Source organism: Heteronotia binoei, chromosome 4, assembly GCF_032191835.1.
Source record: "Heteronotia binoei isolate CCM8104 ecotype False Entrance Well chromosome 4, APGP_CSIRO_Hbin_v1, whole genome shotgun sequence".
Taxonomy (NCBI): Eukaryota; Metazoa; Chordata; class Lepidosauria; order Squamata; family Gekkonidae; genus Heteronotia; species Heteronotia binoei.
This window is the reverse complement of record NC_083226.1, coordinates 10853018-10860621: the sequence shown is the minus strand read 5'-3', so window position 1 is coordinate 10860621 and position 7604 is coordinate 10853018. Positions and strand designations below refer to the sequence as shown.

General features: G+C 48.3%; 1 non-coding gene across 1 annotated transcript; it reads left to right on the top strand.

Annotated features, from left to right (window-relative positions):
• Positions 1–238: 238 nt before the first annotated feature.
• TRNAP-AGG (transfer RNA proline (anticodon AGG)) lies at positions 239–316 on the top strand. The gene has a single exon. It is a non-coding gene; the product is annotated as a tRNA-Pro (tRNA).
• Positions 317–7604: the final 7288 nt, after the last annotated feature.

The following is a 7604-nucleotide window of genomic DNA, read 5'->3' as shown; positions in this document are numbered from 1 at the left end:
TTGGGGATGCTGCCTTTTGCCTCCTCTCCAATCCTCATTTCAAGCCCATACCAGCAGGAAACTAAACCTTGCACAGCTCCTTTTAAACTTTCCTCTTTTTAATTTTTTTTTTTTTAGATATTCAGAGAAGGAGAGAGAACTCTTGCGTATGGTCTATTTGGTATGGAAATTCAGATTCCATTTCTTATTCTGTTGCAATCCTCCCCACCACCCCACCACCCCTTTTCGCATTCACACAGGGGATGGGACGGTGGCTCAGTGGTAGAGCATCTGCTTAGGAAGCAGAAGGTCCCAGGTTCAATCCCCGGCATCTCCAAAAAAGGGTCCAGGCAAAATGGTGTGAAAAACCTCAGCTTGAGACCCTGGAGAGCCGCTGCCAGTCTGAGAAGACAATACTGACTTTGATGGACCCAGGGGGGTCTGATTCAGTATAAGGCAGCTTCATAGGTTCATATGTTCACACACTGCTGAGGATTGGTCCACAACCCTGTTTCTGACTCTCGTGCAACACACTGTAAAGGCAGTAGGTGATTTAAGGACAACTGCAACCCCAGCTCCTGTCTGTCCAAGATCCTGTGGGTATTCTTCTACCATATGATTAATGCCTTGGCATTTAGGGTTTGTGGCAATGAATTCCTTTCCTTTGTTATTTGGGATAATTTCCGTTTCTGTTTGTTATGCAATGGCAGGGGGAGATCCAGACCAACGTTGCCATCCTCAGCACAAAACAGAGCTTGAACGAAGGGGGTCTGACCTCTTTGTAAATCCACACAGCACAAGAAATGGATGCATTCGGGCTTTCAAAGCTCAACATCACACAACTTGGAAAGCTGAGCAATGATCTGCTCTGGGTTAATCTAGTTAATCTCTTTTGATACGGAAGTCCTCTTGGAAAATTGGCAGGAGGAAACAGAAAAGTGCCGCATATCTTCCTGGGGAGTAGAAAACTGCACTAGCGTTCCCTAATGGAAAATCCTTTTGGTGGGGGAAGAGAGAGGAGTGCTCCATTGCTGCCCTCTTTTCTTATGAAGAAGAAGAAGATATTGGATTTATATCCCGCCTTCCACTCCGAAGAGTCTCAGAACAGCTCACAATCTCCTTAACTTCCTTCCCCACAACAGACACCCTGTGAGGTAGATGAAGATATTGGATTTATATCCCGCCCTCCACTCCGAAGAGTCTCAGAGGGGCTCACAATCTCCTTTACCTTCCTCCCCCACAACAGACACCATGTGAGGTAGATGAAGATATTGGATTTACATCCTGCCCTCCACTCCAAAGTGTCTCAGAGTGGCTCACAATCTCCTTTCCCTTCCTCCCCCACAACAGACACCCTGTGAGGTAGATGAAGATATTGGATTTATAGCCCGCCCTCCACTCCGAAGAGTCTCAGAGCGGCTCACCATCTCCTTTCCCTTCCTCCCCCACAACAGACACCCTGTGAGGTAGATGAAGATATTGGATTTATATCCCACCCTCCACTCCAAAGAGTCCCAGAGTGGCTCACAATCTCCTTTACCTTCCTCTCCCACAACAGACACTCTGTGAGATGGGTGGGGCAGAGAGGGCTCTCACAGCAGCTGCCCTTTCAAGAACAGAGTCTCAGAACGGCCTGCTGCCAAAGCAAAAGGATATTTACTGTGTGACTGATGGTAAGCTGTGACAGCCATTTTCTCATTTGCACCACCTCCCATGACTGGCAGCCATTGTATGGCAGCCATTTTGTGGCTACGGCTACCACATTGCGCCAGAATTTGAAAGGTGCCCACAAGCTCAAAAGGCTGAGGACCCATGATACAGAGGGAGTGAAGACAAGGGGTATTTTTGACTCTTGTGTGAAAAAGTGGATGGCTGTAGTTGAAAGAAGGCAAGATCTTGACCTGGCCAGCCCAACCCAGGCTAGCCCTATCTCATCAGATCTTGGAAGCTAAGTAGGGTCAGCCCTGGTCAGCATTTGGATGGGAGACCACCAAGAAGAAGAAGAAGAAGAAGAATATATTGGATTTATATCCCGCCCTCTACTCCGAAGAGTCTCAGAGCGGCTCACAATCTCCTTTACCTTCCTCCCCCACAACAGACACCCTGTGAGGTGGGTGGGGCTGGAGAGGGCTCTCACAGCAGCTGCCCTTTCAAGGACAACCTCTGCCAGAACTATGGCTAACCCAAGGCCATGCTAGGAGGTGCAAGTGGAGGAGTGGGGAATCAAACCTGGTTCTCCCAGATAAGAGTCCGCACACTTAACCACTACACCAAACTGGCTCTCCAAGGAAGACCAGGGTAGCTACACAGAGGCAAACAATGGCAAACTACCTTTGTCTCTTGCCTTGAAAACCCCACGAGGGGTCAACATTGTCAAGCAGGCGGTTTCAATGACGGGTTTGATACAAGACTACGTTTATTGATAGACCGATACTTTCAGTGTAACAGATTCTTGAGCGTGATGCTAAAGATACATTGATACAATACTTTTAAGGCATACTTCAAAAGGATTCCAAAAGGTGGGGGCGAGGGATGCGCTCTCACACATAAACTATCATAAATGTCTACATTCTCGTGGCGTTATCAGGACTCCGTCCTTGCTTTCCCCAGTCTGTCTGACTCTCCATCTCCCCCTCTCCCCCTCTATATACATCTGGGGGATTGGTTGATATAAAAGCCCAGCAGGAACTCATTTGCATATTAGACCATAAGCCCTGACAGCACCATTGTTTCACACAGGGCTTTTCTGTAGAAAAAGTGCAGCAGGAACTCATTTGCATATTAGGCCACACCCCCTGACGCCAAGTCAGCCAGAACTGCATTCCTGCTCAAGAAAAGCCTTGCATCTCTCTCTCCAGAGCACAAATTCACCAGCTATCACGTCTGCCTTGAGAAGGCAAAGGCAACTTGGAGAGAAAAGGAAGCCAGTTGCTGCACAGCTTGTCTCTTTGAACCAAAAATCTGATGGGGTCTGGGATCTTTCCAAGCACCTGCATCTCACGACATATAAATCCAGAATATTAAGTAAGACGTTAACTTTTCCAGAAAATTCAAGGAACAGCCCGTACAACTTTCAAAACAACAGGGAATCAGCAGGACAAAAATCATCAGATTTGGGGAATGATTTTCATTTCATTTCATTTTATTCGATTTATATCCCGCCCTCCCCACCGAGGCGGCTCAGGGCGGCTCACAACAGAAAATTCTAACAATAAGATTAATGAATATTAAAATACATTAAATAGTTTACAGCAGTTAAAACAAGAAAACAAGAAAACTATCTCTCTATGTGCTATCCTACAACCTTCCTTTGGGGTTTTTCAGGTACCAGTCAGTTGTATGCCAACCGGAAGAGGACTGTCTTACAGCCCCTGCGGAACTGCCCAAGGTCCCGCAGGGCCCTCACCTCTTCCAGTAGCTGGTTCCACCAGCAAGGGGCTGTAATCGAAAAGGCCCTGTCCCTGGTTGACTTCAGACGGGCCTCCTTCAGCCCGGGGATTGTTAGTAGATTTTGAGAACCAGATATAAGCACTCTCTGGGGAACATGTGGGGCAAGACGGTCCCTAAGGTAGGCAGGTCCTAGGCCATATAGGGCTTTAAAGGTAATAACCAGCACCTTGTACCAAACCCGGTATATTATTGGCAGCCAGTGCAGTCCCCGGAGCCCCGGCTGAATGTGCTCCCACCTGGGGAGCCCTAATAACAGCCTGGTGATGGCATTCTGCACTAGCTGCAACTTCCGGGTTCTGCACAGGGGCAGCCCCATGTAGAGGGCATTACAGTAGTCCAACCTTGAGGTGACTGTTGCATGGATCACTGTTGCCAGATCGTCGTGTTCCAGGAAAGGGGCCAGTTGCCTTGCCCGCCTAAGATGAAAGAATGCGGACCTAGCAGTGGCTGCTATTTGGGCCTCTATTGTCAGGGTAGGCTCTACTAGTACCCCCAAGCTCTTGACCCTGTGTGCCATTGTCAGTGGCACACCGTCAAAGGCTGGTAGGGGAATTTCCCTTCCCGGACCATGTTGACCCAAGCAAAGGACCTCTGTCTTCGCCGGGTTTAGTTTCAATCTTCTCAGCCTGAGCCATCTAGCCACGGCTTGTAATGCCAGGACCAAATTTTCTGGGACACAGTCAGGCCATCCTTAACAAAAAACAATCTTGGCCACCCTTTTCTGCTCTATAAGGACTTTTTTGAGATGAATAAGGTTATTTTATGGCACAGATAATATTGCAATCAGTTGATTATTGCACACATTGATTATTGAATGCAATGTGTTGTACATTTCTCTGCAAATAAGAATAATATTGCTATTTTTGGTATTATCACTATTGCTAAAATGATGAGTGAAAGTGATTTGCTTGCAGCATTTATTTCCAACGATGAATGGATAACATGTCAGAGCAGGTGTTGAACTCATTTGTTATGAGGGCTTTTTATCTCTCCCCTGGGATCCAGGAATGGGCAAAGGAAGCTCTGGCTGTTTACTTCCTTCCCCAGGGGAAGGGGAGGAGCCTCAGCCCACAGAAGGAAGAGAGGCTTGGGTCAGTAGCTCTGCTGTGTGATTGAGAGAGCCTGGCAAAACAAGCTCTGTCGTCTCCTCTTCTGTCTTTCACATCTCTTCATCCCCCCATCCCAACCAGCACTCTCAACGCAAACTCACAACTGCTTTGATCCCCACCCAGGCCCGTCGCTAGGGTTTCTAGCACCCCAGGCCACACGCCACGCCCCCCACCCCTTTCCAGTATTACTTTCGCGTGTGCTCCACGCAACCGCTCAGCCTGCCCCCTCCCACTTTAAAGGGAGGCAGGAAGAGATTGTATCCTTCTTTCTTGTGAACGTGTGGCCCAGCATGGCCCCGCCCCATGCACGGCCCTCTCCAGCTTCAGGGACCCAGAAATGAGGCGACCTCATTCTTTCTTCACAGCCTCTTCCCGGCTTCCTTTGAAGTGGGAGAGGGGTGAGGGGCAAGGACGTGCCTAGCCGTGCATTCTCAAAGAAACAATGTGTGGCCCGCGCCTGCCGCTTGCCTGGTCCTCCCTCGCTTCAAAGGAAGCTGGGAAGACGCCACCTCCTTTTTCTTGCCTCTTCCCGACTCCCTCTGAAGGCGCAGAGAGCCGGGCAAGGGTCAGTGTGAGTGGGGATGTCGTCAGCGGGGAGGGGGAGTGGTGCCCACCCTCACCCCTGTGGCGAAATGGCATCCCAGGCAGCCACCTACTTCACTGACTCCCATGCACCGGCCCTGTCCGCACCACTCGCCCGCAGCACAGATCAACATCTGTTATGTCAAGCAAAATGCCACCTCAATGGTTTGGGAGGGTTTTGTTGTGATTCCAGTCCGTCTGTTATCAATAATAATAATAATAATAATAATAATATTTTTAAATTTATATCTTGTCCTCCCCGCCAAAGCAGGCTTAGGGCGGCTCACATGACATAAAATACTGCATTACAGTAACAGAATAATAAAACAAAATAAAATACCCCAATTTACAATTATTACTCCGTTAAACATTAAAACATCAATAAAACAAGAATTTAAAACCTCAGATTTGGTGCTACGCATATAACATAGCTTTGCATAGCGATGGTATAATACTTCCACATTAAAAAGCCAGCTGGAAGAGGATGGTCTTGCAGGCTGGTTAAGGTCCCGCAAGGCCCGTACTTCTTTTGGTAACTGGTTCCACCAGTGGAGAGCTGTAACCGAGAAGGCCCTCTCTCTTGTCGTTTTCAATCTGACCTCCTTTGGCCCAGGGATTGTCAGCAGGTTTTGCGAGCTAGATCGAAGCACTCTCTGGGGAACATATGGGGAGAGACGGTCCCTAAGGTAGGCAGGTCCTCGGCCATATAGGGCTTTAAAGGTAGTAACCGACATGGGTTCCGGTTCCGGCAGGGCGTTGCGGCAGCGTTTTGAGAGAGCTCCTCAAGACGAGCCGAATTTCCAACCTTTTTAGGGGGACCCAGCGTCCACACCTTCCCCAGTCGAAGGGGGGGTGGGTAAGAAGAGCCTGGAGAATAGTGGGGACTCGAATTTGCAGTCTCCAAGTGTTCTACCTATCTTCAAACACCGAGGTTGGAAGCGCGCAATGGCGACCTAGCTCTAGCCACCGGATAATGGAGGTGAGCTGTGGAGGGCGTTTGTGAAGAGACTTGCGGTTTTGAGATTTATTATTTGGATACCTACCTTTCGCATTTTCTAGAAGCATTCTGTCGGTTTATGGTGGGTCGCTGAAATGGGTAGAGCGATGGTTGCGGTGCAAGACTGAAAGGCTGAAAGGCTGAAAGGCTGAATTTTGACTTTCCGGGGAGTTTCGACTTGGGAAGGCTGAGCAGAGGCTGTACCGGCTGAAGGCACTCTCCCGGGGCGTTAAAGAGAAGGTCTGGAGGAACTTTGTCAGTTCGGGAAAATTTAGGTCTACTCGGGAGTTTTGTGTTTTCCGCAAGGGTCCTGCTCGGCAGATATACCACTCATTTCAAACCCGACGACGTGAGGAAGAATTACCCTTGCGCAACTTAGAGGGTTAATTTCGCTCCGGCCTGGAAGGGGAGGCGACGTACGTAGCCCATCAGGACGTCAGGACGCCGAAACGCTTCAATTCACATTTTTCGTCAGGGCGTCAAACTCGGCGACGTGAGGAAGAATTTCCCTAGAGGGTTAATACGTTGCGGCGCGGAAGGTGTGGCGACGCACGTAACTTACAAAGACGTCAGGACGCCGGGTCGACAGGACGCTGAGACGCTCCATTCTTTATTTTGCGCCGGGGCGTTCCTAAGCTCACATTGTATGGAGTGACAGTGGCAACTCGGCAGGTTGATTACTGGCAGTTCAAAGACGAAAACTGTTTGCTGTTTGCTGCAAGTAGTTTGCTGTTGTGGAGGTTCGGACCGACTAGAAGGCGAAGAGTAAGATCTATTGGAAAAGTCGACGGGAGTTTCTGAAGCAAGGAAGTTTACGTAAAAGAGGACTGAAAAGGGTATCAGTCGGGGAGGGGTTTCAACTACTGCGTTTAAGTGATGCTGGTGGGTCTGTGGATTGTTTCTTCTGATTAATAGTCTACTAGTCTACTAGTCTTATCTAGAAAGGAGTGCTGGGAGAGGTTTGGGAATTCAGCAAGGTGGGACGTGTTTAATTGTAGGGTGGGAAGGTAGTTTACGACAGCTTCGTTAGTGGGAAGGTTATGTTTATTTGAGTCCCTCTCTATAGGAATTTGCTTTACAGAGGTAACAATTCAGACTCGTGGGAAACTGTGCTCACTGATTTAAGAAAATGTCTCAGGCAGGCAAGGTAAAATTTTCTCCAGGCCAACCGAAGGCGGTGGGGGCAGCCTTGTCCCAGGACGCTTTAAAAGATATTCAAGTAAATTTTTTAGAAGCACTAAATCAACTGAAGGACTCCTTGACAAATCAGATGGAGGGAGTGGCGGCTAAATTGGATTGTCTGGATAATAAGTTTGGTGATACCAGGAAGGATATAATCGAAGTAGTTAGGGTAACAAAATCTATTGAAGGTAAACTCAAATCAATGGAAGGTAAAGTAGAAGAACTGGAAGGAGGTCAGGTTAAATTAGAGACTAAAACTATGCAATTGGAGATGAGTCAAGCTGAATACTCTTTAAGGTTTTTAA